Consider the following 17,083-nt stretch of genomic DNA (forward strand, 5'->3'; position numbering starts at 1 on the left):
TATGTGAGCATTGTCTTCAGACTAAACGCTGGGGGTATTTTTGCTTTTACTTTTCCTGAGTGGACACAATAAAAGCAATTTCTCTATAAAGTCACTCAAACATGGAGTAAACGGACAAAAGGGATTGAAGAAATCTGGGCCACAGCAGAATCCAGCCTGCCCCTCTGCTAACCTCCTCTCAAACAAACACAGCAGCCATTTCCTCCTTCTGTCCCTGGAGCCCCTCGCTTCTTGCTGCACCACCAATTTGGGCGGCTGCAGCACAGGTGTTGTGACGTGTGCCATTTTTACCCTGTTTCATAACGTAGGAAAACATGCTGTTTTCTCAAGTGTTTCAAATGGTTTATATAATACTGTGTATGCAGTTTTTCTAAATTTGCTTTCTGAAGTGACTGATTGAAGAATTTAGGTAAAGAAAGCAGGTATTCAGAGTTTACAATTTATTTTTTTTTTTTATTATTTTGTAATAGATTATATTTCAAATCAAATATGTAAAAGCATATTACAAATGAAAATCAAAGCAGTAAAATATTTATATTCATATATTCAAAATGTACTTAAAGAATAAAAAAAAATGTTTATACAATTTAAAAACCCATAATCCTTCACATCCTTGCTGTCTGCTTTTGTATTTTGCTTTACAGTTTATTTAAACCTTTCTGTGGAGCTTCCCGTTGCTCGGTCTGATGTTGTATTTTATGTGGAGATGCATCTGGTAGGAATCAGTTGACCCCGCTGAGGGAGCTGAAAGTGAAAGAGGCTGTTATGCTTTAGTACTGGCCGAACTGCAAAAGTCACAGCCCGATCAGGCTAAATCCCTGGCGTGTCTGCAAAGTCAAGCATGATGGAATCGTTGCCGTGCTGTACCGAACAGAGAAAGCCCTCGCCGAAGTAAAAACATATTTCTGTGTTGTCTAATTTTGGTTAGTTTAAACAATTTCCAAAATGTCACAAATGTTCGTTACCGTAATTCTTTTTTACATTTCTTGATATGCTGAAATATATTTTTCACAGTTTTATTTTCATGCAGATATTACCTGTGGATTATTTTTAATATCATTTTCTTAGTGTATCCTTATTTATTTTGGTTTTCTCCATAATTTTACCAAAAAATACAAAATGAAACAGAAATAAAACTAAATGTTAAATTTTTAAAATATAATTTAACTAAGTAATTTAAACGCATTTAATTAAATTAAATATAATTTAATTCTATTTTATAAATTGCATGAGTACAGTGCAGAACAGGTAGTTTTAATAAATAATTAATTTTAATAAAAAACATATTTCTTTCAATGCTCTAAGTGTAAAGTATAATGTTTTGTGTGTGTTTCGCCCTGATATGGCTGAGGTATTTAAGTTTTAGGGACAAAAGGGACAGGGAGGTGTGTTTATTTATTCTTTATTCTCCTCTCTTTCCATCTCCTGACATATCTGTATGGCTCATCTTCCCGTCTCTTCTTTGAATAGAAGTAAAAGAAAAAAGAGAGAGAAAGGTTCATTTTTTTTGAATCCGCCTCTCGCCTTACCATTTTCATCAGCTGCTCTGATAGCCATGAATCTTGTCACTCATGTTTTTCATCAACTCATGTTCACGGAGCGTGTGGCGACTCCTGGAGATGGCCGCTGAAGCGAATGCAATGGTCAGAGAGTCACAAACCAAGCTTGTGAATAACACAAACGCACACATCGACAGTATCCCCGGCTCCCCGTGATGATGCTTTGGATGTGTACTAACATACAAAAAGCAATGGCAGAAACAGAAATAAAACATGGCAGGAAAACGTCTACGTGTCTGTGAATTACACGTACATCTCTTTGAGGTGAATCCGAACAGACAACAAACTGGAACACTGTGTACAGTTGACAAAAACACGTCTTTGCGTGGACTTTGGTTTTTCACTGGCGAAATGTTTTGTAAGACATGCAGGATTTTGGTAGGAGGAAAACCATGTTTTCTTGTGAATGCCGGTAAAGAGAGCAGAAAACAAGAGAGCAGAGTGCACACTGTAATGTTTCCTGGTGGTTCGATTCTCAGATGGCAGGAGCCAGTTACTATCACTGGGTTTTCCCCTCTGCATCTGGGCTCTGCTGCTTATCAGCTCAGCTGTAGTTGTTTTCATATGTGAGCCATGTTTCTTTTGGTGCATTTTTTTCTGCCTTCTAGATTCTTTGTTCTTTCAACCTGAACTTGACATTGTTTTCCCTGCTTATGTTCAAGGCTGGAATGATTGGCTATGACAAAAGGGGTATCTTCCTCCATCCTCAAAAAAGAGTGATGGCCTCTCAGACAGCTGTCATTTACCATTAGCCATGCACTGTTCACCTCAACTAATTTTTATTCCTTATAGTTTTTCCCTTTGCTTGTAATGTTTTCCTTTAAAGGTAACATAAAGCACATCTTATGTTCTTTCCCCTAAACCCACAAATGACTCTATGAATTAAAAAATCACTTGTTCTCATGGCGTTAATTGTGATTTAATTGCCCTAATTACTTCATTATCTCCTTCATGATTAAGATAATTAGCTTGGTGTTAAGTACAGTGACTTTTATCTGTAAGACAGGAAGAATTCCCCTTGATTAGTTAATGAGATTAATTAAATGAAGTGATACACCAGGTATAATAATTGTGCAAATTCCCACCTGCAATTCCACTTTCACGCCATTAATGAAAAATCACTGTAAATGAAGACATGCATGTGTTTCCATCTGGTAATTAATTAGAAATGACGGCCCTCACAGTTTAAATGTGAAATGTGGATAATTTTATGTGTTCTTTAAGTCTTTTTAACTGAAACAGATGCCACTGTGTCATATATATATATATTTTTTTATTACATAAAATGTTCTTTCAGAATAAGGTCAATCAATGATAACATTTCTCTGGCTTTGGATTTGATACAGAGAAAGATTTTTTTAAATCTTTTTTTTTTCAACTTCATACATTTTATAGATGTCTTTGCTCGCTTTTGACTTTGCATCTCTTAAATTGTAATTACTTGTTAAGCGTGGGATGGAGTTTGAAAAGTGACCTAATATCAGTCTCCCTGATGAGTTTGGAATAGATATTAGGCCTGTTTCACAGAAACTGTAGCTTGAATAAGGTCAGCATGCGTTGAATAAAGCTGAATCAATCAGCCTGGTTAGTCTTTAATGGAATTTAACCATTGAGAACATAACAGCCGAAGTTTAATACGGGATGCAGCTGGAAAATCTAACAGTGTGCTGAAAATCAGAAGATGTCTGGCAGCCTCGTCTGTCTATGTCTGTGTTCCCATATCTTTACTTTCTCCATCCTCTGTGTCTTTCTCTCTCTGTGTCTGCAGTCAGAGGGTAGAGTCAGTTTTACTGTCACTACCTGTGAAATTGTATTCCACGAAGATGGATGCTTTCTCTTATATTCATGACATCCAGCAAAGCACAGTCACCTCCAAAACTGTTTAATATGGATGCCGTGGAGGCGGACACATATACACATACACACGCAAACACAACACATGCATGCACGCACAAACGCATGGACATAGTGCTCCTGTGCGCTTGCACCCTCGCACGCACACACACACACACACACACACACACACACACACACACACACACACACACACACACACACACACACACACACACACACACACACACACTTTTTGCCCCAAAGACAATGCATGGCTGGTGTTTTGCTCCTGCTGATGATGAAGAGTGGTAGTGACAGTGCTGCTCTCAGTAGGGTTGATGCATTACAACACAGTGCTGCCATGTTGCGTAAATTCTCTGTCTCTCCTCATTGAGAACATGGAGGCTTCTCATCTAGCCTGGTACACCAGTGCACTTTAGCTTCTCTACTCCCCTATTGTTCCATCGCTGGAGTTTCATAAGGACCGTCACTCTGTGTAGGCTAGTCATTCACTTTGCCTATTGTCTTTTGTGTGGGTATTTTTTTCCCCTGGCTGAGTGGCAGTCCAACATTGTACTTAACTCACCTGTACCCACCTCCCTTCACTCTTAGGGGAGAAACCATGCAGAGTAATCAGCGCGGTGGGGGAGGAGGGGTGCGGTCTGTGGGTCAAGAGGCCAGAGGAGACTCACAGTTGAGGGTTTTGCGGGCTGCAGCTGCAGAAATACACAAGATTAATAAAACAACACTGTGCACAGGATAGGAGTCTGAGGCTACCAACAGACCCTCTCTCCCCTCCCTTTTCACTTTAACCCTCCCTTCACTCTTAAAGCCCTGCCTTAATATAACCAAGACATGGAACCCCATGAGTACTGGGGGTGGGGTGGGGGGCATCGTTATATTTCTTTTGGGCTTTGTTTTCCCTCTCAGCGCAGTAGTACAGTAGTGAGCCAGCACCCTTCCCCTGCCTGCTTGAGGCCAGCGGGGTCTTCCAAGGTTCCTCCTCACTATGTTCTCTGCGCCGTCTGTAAACCCTCTAGTATTTTCTTTTGACAACCTGATACAACAGGACAATGAGACGCAGCTCTTTGCATGTACAGGGATACAAAAATACACAACGCAGTGCACTCTTTTAGGAATATCTCCACAGAGAGGCTCCTTGAACAGTCAGTGTTGTTGCATTTCATTCTCTGCGAGCCTGTTTGGTTGAGCTGTGTTGTAGAACTAAACTTAGGCACCATGCAATAGCTGCAGGTTGTATGGAGTTTCTACACCTCGTTCTTTGGTGTGGGGGAGGAGAGGAATCACAGGCTCTGTAGAAATGGGGGTTCTGCTCAGAGGTTCAGAGGAGAGGTTTTGTGTAATCCTATGCTAAATTCAGCATCAGATCTTTTGGGGAGCTGTGTAAAACCAGTATGTTTTTCTTGTCTTTACTTTCCCTGCACACCTAAAAAATGATGATAGCACATGGCTTTTCAGCTATCTCACCCTGAAGGCAAAATGTACAAGGCTGCTAGGCGGCGTTACCTCTTCCTCTTCCTAGAGACAGCTAACCCCCTCAAAGGATGCTGATGTCTGGAGAGGGAATGCCTATGAGCAGAAATTGGGAAGAAGGAAGGAGGTTTTGGTGTAGGGTGGGGGTAAAATGGGGTTTTGGGGGTGGGGGTGAATAAAAGGGAAAGGAGGGAGGGAATATGTGTTTGATTCACAGCAAAAAAAAAAAAAAAAGTCAATTCGGTCCCCCTGTTCTTTGTAGAACATTTAGCTTTGACCCTCCCTTGCTTTCTCTACTCCCTCCCACCACCACCACCCCCCCAACTCATGCACACACAGACACACAGGGTCCAGCAGATCTGCGGGATATTACACCAGCGAGCCTTTTCTATCTTCTGCACAGAGATGCATGCTTCTTAATATATATCTTCACCGTATAGTGTGTATATGTCCACACTGTTGCAACAGGCAGACACTGAGGGAGGAGAGAGGGAAATAGGGAGAGAGAGTGACAGGAAGAGAGTGAGGGAGGAAGAGAGAGAGGTAGGGTGAAAATCAGACTGAAATAGGAAAAGGGAGGGGGAGAGCTTTATATGTTGGTTTCATGTTTATGATGCAGAGAAATATATCAATTTACTTTTTTTGAGAAAGAAAAATAAGGGTAAAGGATAGAATCAGAATATTTCTCATATTTCTGGTGAACTAGTCAGCATAACTGCATCCAAAGCCCTGACCAGATCTCTACTTGTGCTGAGCAGACTGGAGGCGACCCGGGGTAAGTTATGGGCTTTTTTCTTTCTCTCCCTCTCTGCGCTGCTGATTACGATGCTGCTGATTGATTGGTTAGAGGCTGTGGATTATCACGGGCCGCTCGTCACCAGGTACCTGATGATGAGAGAAGAGAGAGACGAGAGGAGAGGAGGAGAAGGGGAGGGGGGGGGGGGGGGGAGAGAGGAAGGAGGGGTGGAAATTAGATGAGCACGGCCAATGCTCACATCACCAGATCTCACTAACTCTCCTTCTGATTTCTGTTTACTCTGCCGTTGCACATTTGTATACAGCATGTGCAAAAATTGATTTTGTGCATTTGTGTGTATTTGTGTATCATCTGGATGTGCATGTGTGGTCTCAGCCAGCACACGTTTGCAGCCCGGCTGCCTTTCCTTAGTCAAGCCGGCGTGTGCTGATGAGGCCGTGGGGAGGGGTTTTGCTGATGAGGGAAAGCCAGAGGGGCTTTTTTTTTTGTGAATATGCAGATGAGGGGCATGTGTAAATGGGAGGAGGCTCGACGTAAGTGTGTGCCACACGCTTTACTGTTTATATGTTCTCCATAGGGAGCCTGATCCTCAACAGATTGCCAGCGTTTGGTGTGATCTCGCTGCTGCTTTGTTTGGGGCATTCACTGACAAAGATATAGAAAAGAAAAGAGAGGAGCCGGTGAGGGGGAAACGAGAGGGGGGAAAAAATGGATAGAAAAATACAGTTAAAGAGAAAGAGGGAAAAAAATGGTGGAGCAGCTTCGGGGCATATTTTCACCCCATTGACAAGACGTGATGATTGCTGTTTTGCCCCCCTCCCCCTCCCACCCCCTTTACCTCCCCAGACGTTTTTCTAATCCATTTGCATGTCAAAGCAGCGGAGGCCACTGTGCAGATTAGTATGAGATGACATAATGATGTAATGAATTAAATGCTCCTGTTTAAGCCCTGCACTTTGCTTTCGTGGGAGGCATGGACAGTGGGATAAGGAAACAAACAAGAAAGGAATAAGTAAGGCTAAGACGCTGGCAAGCACAGAGTTCACAGTTTATAAGTCATTTTACAAATGAATACTGAAATAGCATTTTATGCTTGATTTGACCTACAACCGCTCCTGTGTTTTCAGTGATTTTAATCATGATTGCATCAAATTAGATGCATGCATACCTTTGCCTTTTACCATCTGTACAAATCCAGTGTTTACCATTAACATAACAAATCAGATATTATATTATATTTATTTGTGGGGATTTTTATATAATATAATGTAACAAATTAATGTAAACTTAAGACATGTTTGTTTTAAAAATTATTTTTAAAGCCTATTGACCTATTAGTTTCCTTTTTGGATGCGGCTCAGTGTCTTTGAAAGTCTATGTTTGAAGAGTTGCGCAGAGATTGTGTGGGGGAAAAAAAGAAAAGAAAGATTCACATTTTTTCTTGAAAATTGTCGAGGATCTCATATTCTCCCCTCTCTACTCGGCTTATTTGTTCTTTTTTTCATGGTAAGTTTGCAGCATTTTAACGTTTACAATTTAGTTTAAAATATAAACTCTGAATGTGTGTGTGTGTGTTTTTATTTTTTTACCAAGTCTCGTTGTAAATTGTTATGGCCTTCAACACAGAGCACTAAAATAACTGTGTGTGGCAACAGCAAAGGCGTATGGAGTATATGATCGATTGAAGCGCTGGCTGAAGCAGTGTTTTTATGAAGCCGAAAAGCTCTGAGACACGACACCTGGGTCTCTTAGGAGAAACACCTACTGTGTGACAGAAGCTGGAGTGTGTCACTCTTGTCATCTCCCACCACAGAAATGACTGGGACACCCCAGCACACACACACATGCACACACGTGGACACACACACACACACACACACACACCTCAGTCACCTGTAGCAATTTGGGATAGCTCTCTTATTGTGGGTAAGGTCAGTATGGGGGCTTGTTTAGGAGATAGATATGTCCCTCATCTCGACAAACTTTGTATTATTCACAGTACCTTACTTCTCTCCGCAGCTATCGATTTGCTACACAGATTCAGTTTTGCTTTACTTTTCTATTTGTTCATGATTTGGTTCTTCCCCCAGTGGAAGAATTGACTGGATTGACACCAGAATCCATACTTAATGAAGACATCATGATGGGTGGAATATTTATAGAATTTGTAGAGTTATTTACACATAATATAATTGATGGAATTATTGAAGCAATATTGATTTGGTGTAGATTTGAAATCATTTCTGGACAAAAAATTGTATTTGCGGCCGCTCGTAGGAAAAGCGAGAACCAATACACGTACTGTTGCACTTGGAAAGAGAAGAGAACATTTATAAATGTATTCTTTTCTAGTTTATGATTAGCAAACCCCAGAATGGCCCTGGAGCCGTGTCCAGGTGGGTGTGGCCGCGTGGAGTCAGCTGGCTGGTGTGGGAGGAGGGGGGGTAATGAGTATGCACTGTGACAGCTGGGATAAAGTGTATGGATGTGTTTGGTGGGAGTAATCAGCTGCCGACCATGGGGTGCAATAGGGTGATGTGAGGCTTTATGACTGCCGAGCTTGCACACACACACACACACACACACACACACACACACACACACACACACACACACACACACACACACACACACACACACACACACGGATGGACGCAGAGGTCCGTTGGGACTGTATGCTTCACCTCACCCTTGTGCTGCTCAACATATCATGGGCTTCACAGCTAGCTTCTCCTTCAGTAAAAAATATATTTTCAATGTTGGCTTTCAAAGCTCGATGAAAATTAGATTTTTGGGGGAGTGGGGTGTTGTAAACATATTTTAATTTTGAGGAAAAAATATATCAAAAAATAATCATCAGAAAATAAATCACTTAATTCAGATAAATAAAGCTGTATTCTGTGAATTAGGAGTATTTGGTTGTTAAACAGCACGCCCAGGAAAATATTGAATATGTGGTATTTTAAACAAATGCTTTTCCAATATTGCAGAAGAAAATGAATAATGTGGCATCATATATTTCTTGTGGTGGTGTTGTATAATTGCATTACTGAACAGATTTGCTTTGTTACAAACCACATCTCAATTGAAGTTTTTGGAGCCTGTGGCTACAGTGCTTTACAAATAATTGATATAAAGTAGGCCCTCCTCGCCAGTGAAATTGAACACACTAATAAATGCATAAAGAGAAAATAAATATTGATCACCCAGTACATGAGAATGGGATAGTTTTGATTTGATTCGTACAGTTTGCTGCATGTGAGTATTGGTGGTAGTGGGGAGCATAGACGTGTGTTTGTTTGACCATCTGGATGTTTGTGGTTGCCTCTCTACAAATGTGCAGCTGTAATTCTAAGCTGGATATGTCTGTGGTCTATAAATATTATGTCGGTCTTTGAGAAAGGTGAAAAGATGCCAGTGTTGGTCTCTGTTTTAGCTTTTGGCTTCACTTCTCTCTGTGTGTGTGTTTGTGTGTAAAGTGAAAGTTGGATTAAATGTGTGGGAGTTGGAGCCCTTGCCTTGAACTCCTGGCCCTGTCACTCTGGGCTGCAGTTTTCCACAGATCTTCCATGTTCTCTATAGTCAATGAGGAGGATAGGCGGGAAAGAGGATTATTGGTATTGATCTACCCAGGGGGATCATTAGGCATCACTATCAATTCACAGCTCCTAGCACACAGCACCGGCCTGCACAGACATTGCCAATTTGTCCCTATTAGAGAACCCAGTTTCTGGGTGTCTGCTGTGAAAGGCAGCTCAGGCCGCACTGGAGAACAGCCAGCTAGGGCCTGGTTTGGGCCTGACCATGGTGAGTTTGGCTGCACTTGATGATGAAACAATAGGCTGGCTGAGATATTTGAATATGCAATAGACACCTTTTCTCTCTCTTTCCCGTATTTTGCATTAAGATGTCTGTGACTAAAAATGTTTATTTAGGGAAACAAAAGAAAAAAGATTTTTTTAGACTCACACATTCCACTTCCTGTCAGTAGCTTTTTCTACATCCCCATATTATTTACCAAGAGGTAATTGGCACTGTAATAGAATACTTCAGTGAGGCTTATCCAGCCTGGCCCACTTATCTGTGTAAGCTGGCTGTTCTGGGGACTAAAGCTGCTAGATCCGTTGTCGCTGACTTTAACCCTCTCTGCTCAAGTCAGGTGTGCAGGGAGCTGCACTGCTGATTGCTACTGCATACCATGATGGGTGGTAGATGCCAGCAGGCAGCTCTCAGTTCACTTCAGTTTAAAGATACAGCCACTCCTCTCTTTCTCCCGCTCTCTCTCGTCTTTTACATTCAATTTATTGGGCACTAGGTTAGTTTACCACATGGCTTTACACCAGCAAAATTTTAACATTATTATTTAAAATGTAACACAATTTATTACAATAAGTGGAGAGAATTAAAAAAACAATAATTGGCTTTTCTTCACAACTGAAAAAGTACCTGACATTATATTTTGTGTTAATTTTATGTAAATAACTAGTCTGGTGTACATATAGTGTCGAAGAGTGTTCAGAAAGAAAGGGCTGTTTTTTTTAATATCCTAAAAATAAAGACACTAATTTGGATACATATTGGATTTTTTTTTTTTTAAATTTCACTGTATTTATTTAATGTGTTTTAGTGTGTCTCAGCCTCACTCCCAAGGAGTGAGCCAGACAAACCTTGCAGTCAACCATGCGGGTCAGTGAACAGCAGGTGTTTTTTTTCTCACGCCCCTTGACTCCTTCCCCGGCCTCTGTAGCTGCAACTTAACAAAAACACACATGCAGAAAGCCATCGCTTCCCACATTAACTGCCCTCTCCCTGCAGTCGAATACAGCTTGGAGACACTATACTCATAGTATATTAAGGAATATGCTGTGACAGACAAATGTGTCTGACTTTGTAAACAGTGCCAGGGTTAGTAAAGACTGTTCCATTTCACATTGTGGTCTATTAGAGGGTGAGCTGGGTGTGAAGGACATCTTACAGATCTTTTAAGTGCTCTAATAAATCATCTTGAGGACATTCAAAATTCATCAGTGCTAGCTCTTTGCCCTCTGTCTTCCTGAAACGTTGGTCAGACAGCCTTTACGCATGAGCACACTCACTGCAAGCGGTTCTCCAGGGGAGCAACACATTGGTCCTAAACCTGACTTTTTGCATGTGGAAATCAAAGACTCGCTGGTAATGACTTCAGTCTGGGTAATGTGTGGGGGTCCTTTCGAGCTGCGATTCCCCAGGCGCAGCGGTCCTTTCACACTTCCTCATTCACAGGCGATTCATAGGACTCTGCAGCTCTATCATGCTGGGTCAACGACCACACAAATGTCATATGGAGCCAGCTCTGTTTTAACCAGCCCCATTCAGTCAGCCACACTTCATCAAATATAAAAGCAAAGGAAATATTTGTAAGATTAAATCATCAGGAAGTGATCATCATGAACCAGTGTGTGACAGAAAGTTTTTTTTAGTATTAGCATTAAATTGCATGAAGACCACAAAAGAAATAAAAGACTCAAACTGATGATCTAATTGCTGCTTTGTTAAGCTTCAGCAGCAGTGTCGTGGAGCCACCAAGAGAGGGCAGTATGGCCTGCCTAAGAGCATGGCTAGCAGCTGCAATTCATGGTTGGAACATTGTGATCACCTGACATTTGCTTGGTTTGTTATATGCCTAGATGACATGCAGACATCACCGTCCTTTTTTCTTTTTTCATGGTGGCGTGGAGAAACTCTCTGATCTTCTCTCCAGCATGCACGCCTTTGCTATAGGTTTTGGTTAATTTCCTCTCAGTTCACTTTTAAAGGGAGCGTTTCCTAGTAGAAGGAATATATTGTGCTTGAGAAGTCAACCCATTATTTGCTTCATCTTATAAATAATAATACTCTCTTAGAATGTTATTAGAAGCCAAAGCAGAGGGACATTTGTTAAATTAAACCGACTACATGGTCAAGCGCCATTTTGTTCCTATCCTTTGTGTTTTTATGAGGCACTGGAGGCAGACTGTCTGGGAGTAATCAGATAAAAACAGGAATCATTCATGATCCTTAAAAATGTACAAATGAAAAATAAACAGATTGCACAGAGGCAGTGGGAGTGACGTGTGCTTCTCTTTTTTTATGGTTTTTACCCAGAGGGCCAGTCATTGGTGGATCTCACTGGTAGAATTTCAGCATCACATCTCAATGTGCATTTGTGTCGTCTTGTATGTTTTGTTATCTGAGGATGTAAGAATGTGTATGTGCATTTTCTGAGGGGTGATGGGAGAGGCTTAGTGTGTGCAAGCGAAGGAAGAAAAGGAGAGAAAAAGAACGGAGAGATGGATGAGGGCAGTTCGGGGGCCCTGGGTGTTTTAATTATCCACCACTCTGTCGTTGGGTCAGAGCTCGCTATCTCTTCCTGGCTTTATCCCTGTCTCATGATTTGAGCAGTACTTTTATCCCTAAGCCTTCAGCTCCTCTGGCCAAACAAAGAAAAAAGGGAGGGCAAAGAAGGGGTTTTACAGCAGTAACTATGCCACATTTACCATTAATATCCCTCAATCTCCTCTTTTTTTATGTAGTGCAGAGCAGAGTAACCTCAATAAAGTGACCCCAGTGAGGCCTGGTGGTGTATGAATATGGCTGTTGGGATAGAAGATCCTCTTGCACTAGGTCAGAGCCGGTCTAGCTCTTCTCAAAAGCTGAAGCTAAGTGCTGGCAGCCTCCTAAACAAGTGAGGTGAAGGAGCACATTTTTTTTTATCTCCTTTCTCCCTTCACTCTTTCATTCGGCCTTTTTTTTTTTTTGCAAGAAGAGATCATCGAAATGCCAAGCGTTCCAGGAACGCTGTTCGTCTGATAACACTATTGGCTGAAGAATGGCTACTGTGGATGGACACAGTGGTCACATGACCTTGCTGTAGAATTTCCCCGAAGCGGAAGCATTTACACATCCACCAAAGAATCGGGGTCGATTACGCTGTCTTTGAGCGTACAGACAAACTCGCACCAACTGAATGCAGTTTTACTTTCAGTGAGAATTTTACTTTCTCATTTTAACTGTTGCATTATTTCCTGTAAATTTTGAACATGCTTCTTTTTAGCCACAAAGAAAAATGGTGTTCCTTTTGTTGGAAATTAACCGAACGTTTTCTAAAATTCTGTGGTAAAAAGAAAAACATGATAATTTGCTTTTTGTGTCGCAATTATTCTTGGTATTCTTTATAAATTTTGTCATTTTTAAAATCGTATTCACCAAAATATATTAAAGGAGGAGAGCGATTTAGTGTGGAAAAAAACATCACCAGACAGAAAGCCATTTTTTTCCCTTTTACTGTTCATATATTGTTTATCCAAAAAACAAACAACAAAGGCAGAAAGTAAATGTATTTCTTAGGACGCGCACAGAAGCTTGTGTGTGTATACTGTATATATCGCAGATGCTTATGTGTTAGTCTGTAATTTCTGGACTGTACTATATCTCCATGACAACATGGTTTTGATGTGGGTTCCCTTCCTGACATTTCCCTGTTTGGGAAGGCTTGTGAATTGCATTGCCTCTCCTTCAGTCAGCATGTCACATGAAAAAAAAAAAAAAAGGTGTTTGGGGGTGGTGGGTGAATGGGGTGGGGAGGGGTACATAGGGGGGGCAGTATGAGGAATCTAATGGGCGTCTGGTCTGATTGTCCTCAGCCGTGGCAGTAGAGACAAAGCAGATGAATTGTGCAATGGATTCGAAGAGATTGGAGACAAGTGCATGTCAGCAGCTCCTCCATCTCTCCTCCTTTCCTCCCCCCATCCTCCAGGATCCCTCCCTCTCCATCTCTCCTCTCTTTTTGTCTGACATCCTGAAAAAAACAGGCATGACAGCAGCGCTCCGCTTGAGCAAAACATTAAAAACAAAATGCAATCCTCACCCATTTTGCTTTTATATTAGATATTCAGGCAGACACTCAGTGTGTTGGGCCCATATTAATTGTGAAACTCTGCATGACGAATTTTCACAATATTAATCACTGAGCAAACATCAAGGACATTTTGATTCATGCTGTCTGAAGTGCTAGAAATAAATGACAGCATTTATACAAAACACATTTAAAGATAAAGGCACTTATCTAATCATCTTAAAAGAGGCACGCTGGGCTGGAATCTGATAGACTTTTTCCCTGAATGTTTTTGTCTCTCATTCTCCTGATTTCTGCCCCTTTTTTTTCTTTTTCTTTTTTTTTTTTGTTGCTAGGATGGAAGTGGGGGGTAGGGATGCGGATTTGGTGGGGGACACTGTATCTTTCTCCATCTTAAGTAAATGTCTAGCCAGTGTGTCTGGCAAGTATCTATCTTTTCCACCGGACACTAACCTCCAGGAAACGTTGCTCGTCAGCAGCCCCACTGCTTCCGTCCTGAAGCTGGTCACAGAGCAGCCATGCTTTGCATTTTCACTCGATCGTTTCTGAACCCTGGCAGGAAAAACAAAACAAAAGTGAGAAATCCACTGTCTTTTTCACACAAGTTTCTGGTCAGTGTCTTAGAGTCAGTGACTGATTTGTTTGCAGTACAGTCCGGGACTGTAAGTGTGAGGCTCCCCTATATTAAGCATGCTTATGTATTTTAAACAGCTGCTTTGAACTTCCAAAGAGGAAGGGATCTGCGAGGTATGGCATTTCTTTCTACAAAACAGGTGTAGTCATTTAGTGTCCTTTTATTTATTTATTATTTCTCTCTCTCTTATTTATAGCTATATATCTATATGTCTCTCTTTCTCTCTCTACATATATATATATAATATGTACGATAAAACAAAACACATTAAAGCAAAAGTAATCTCAGGAGTGGAGAAACTTTAATTTGTTTAATTTGTTATGTCTTAGAAAAAATAACCCATTATTAAGATAAATGGACCCAATAAATTTTCATTTCTGTCAAGTGGCCACCTTGACAGTACTGGTCTGCCAGCTTTTGTTTTGTGTTGACTGCATTTATTATTCATCTTTACATCAGTCTGTATTTTAATATGAATAATGGAAGAGGTATCAGAGAAAGAAGAGGGATGTGAGAGAGGGGTGCCACACAGCATGTGTCCTTGGCTGTTCTCTGCTCCAGCACTCCTCAGAGTGGAGCAGGTGGGGGGTGGAGGGGCGGGGGGTTAGAGGAAGAGAAGGTTTGTTGGGCCCCGAGTCTTGCTGTGTCTGGTGCAGGGCCAGGATTCTGGGTCCTGCTCTCTTTGTCTTTCTCTCTCTCTCTCTGTCCCTCCTCTCCACCTCCTCCTGCCTGCTTACCTGGCTGGCTCTCTTGTCGGATTTAATAACAGTGTATAAATCAAAAGCCTCCTGTCAGCCACACAGCCTTCATTAAATTCAAATGGGGAACGGGTCTCTTTGGATCCAATTTTAATAAAACCAGGTAATCAAATATGGGTTTAAAATTGGGTCATCATTTCACAGCCGCACAGAAGTCTGATCGCCATTGGTTTCTTGTACACACATTTACCATTTCAGTGAAGAAGCCCTCACTTATACATATAGAGTATACAGTAAATATTTTCTCCAAGGGCAACTATATATTGTTTTCTTTTTATGCACACACAATGAAAACTTACTAACTTATTGCATTCTTTTCAGTCCAAGAACTTCATCATCAAAGCGTTTTACGTTTCTTTGTGCAGTTTGTAATGACATTGTGATTTTTTTTTAATATGAGCAAAATATACATCGGTGAAAGTAGTTTATCTTCCCTGAATGCAGTTAACAGAAAAAAAGAGATAAATCTCATCAAAGGTGTATTAAATTGTCATTGTTACTGAGCCTTTAGATAATTCACAGAAATTCAATTTGGCTCAAGATTTTCAGTTTTTATAGCTTTCTAATCAAAACATGCCTGACCACGTCACACATATGTATATGTACAGTGTGTTGCAGCTGGGCCAAAGATCAGTGTTCTTACTGTATAGAGTGATTATATCATCTATATGAGGTATCACAATTCACTGAAAGATAAATTAAGCTTTCAGGGTGATCCCCCCCCCCCCCCCCCCCCCCCAAAAAAAAAAAAAATAAAATAAATAAAAATAAATAAATAAATAAAGTTTAATTGTGCCCAGTTACTTGTAAGAACTGCATGTGATGAATGCATCAGTGCTAGCTATCTCCTTTTTTAATGGTGGTGCCTTCAGACCTTGTCTACATGTTTTCGATATCTGATGTTTGATGTGTTGATGTTTATAGGTTTGCACATCAGCTTTTTTATTTTTTCATTATGACTATAAATAAGGATATAAATCATTGTGCATGTGCAGAAATGTAAGAAAAACGAAGGACTTCTGTCCTTTATCAGGTGCTTTGCACATGTGTTTTGATGATCAATAGTTGGGAAAACATGCATCATGCAGCTTGCGAGCAGAAGAGGGCACTATGAGTCGCTGCTGTGCATTCTCTGTCCCTCTCTTTCATTCTGTGTCCATCTCATCTCACTTTGTTTTGCCTCCCTCTGTTTTTTTGTAACAATTCACCATATATGTGTACTTCAAAGCCAAAAGCCACTTTATGTCTGAAAAAAAGGAGGGAATATGTAGGATCATAGTTAGAACACATTCTTTAAAACCACAGGTGGAAATTGTGAAAAAGCTACAAATACCATTTTCTGCACAGACCACTGCTTCATCTGCTTTGTTTAACCTTATGCATGTAGTATAAGGTGCAATAGCACTCCCTTTAGTGAACGATATTAACGTGTTTATAGTTTTACATACAAAGTTACAAAAAAAATGCCCCAACAACTATATCTGTTGTTGTGCAATTTTATATTTTATGTAAATACTGATTTAAGTACATAATCACATTTTTTGTACTTAACAATACTGTAAGTGGCTATGCTTTCTATATTTCTTTTATGTCCAAGATCCCTCCCTTTAAGCGTTCCAGCCACACCTTTGTTAGAGGAAGACAATCACAGTCGGTCCCGGAATTATTTTTCCTCCTCAAAAGCCGTCATGGCCGCTCTACCTGAGCATTGTGTCCTCTACAGGCAGGTCAGAGGAGTTCCCATCGCCCCCTGGTGTGTTTCCCTCTTGCCTCTGTTCTTCCTGCCTCCCTTCCTGTTGCCATCGTGGCCTGCCATGTTAGTGCTGGCTCCCGCTGCTCAGCCCTCTCCTTCAATAAATCTTCATATGTGTTGGAGGGAAGGTGGAGGGTACAGACAACAATAAACACCGGTACTCTCCATCAAAGGGTTATCTGGCTTTCACAGGCGCACTGACAGACTGCTCTCTGACACGGAGCAGAGGCCAAGTGCCATGGCTCAGATGGGGAAGGGAGGCCAAGATTTGAAGAAAGGAAAGTGATTCATTTACACGCCTAAAAAAAAAAATCTTCAAAAAGTTCAAGCATCAAGAGAAAAGAACTGATGTCAAAACAAAGTTTGAATGATTAAGTCGCCAAAGATTCATGAGTCCCCATAGTCTTCCATGCATAGCA

This window comes from Rhamphochromis longiceps, linkage group LG1 (assembly GCF_057381845.1).
Source record: "Rhamphochromis longiceps isolate RC_006_pf linkage group LG1, R_longiceps_female_GT1.1, whole genome shotgun sequence".
NCBI lineage: Eukaryota > Metazoa > Chordata > Actinopteri > Cichliformes > Cichlidae > Rhamphochromis > Rhamphochromis longiceps.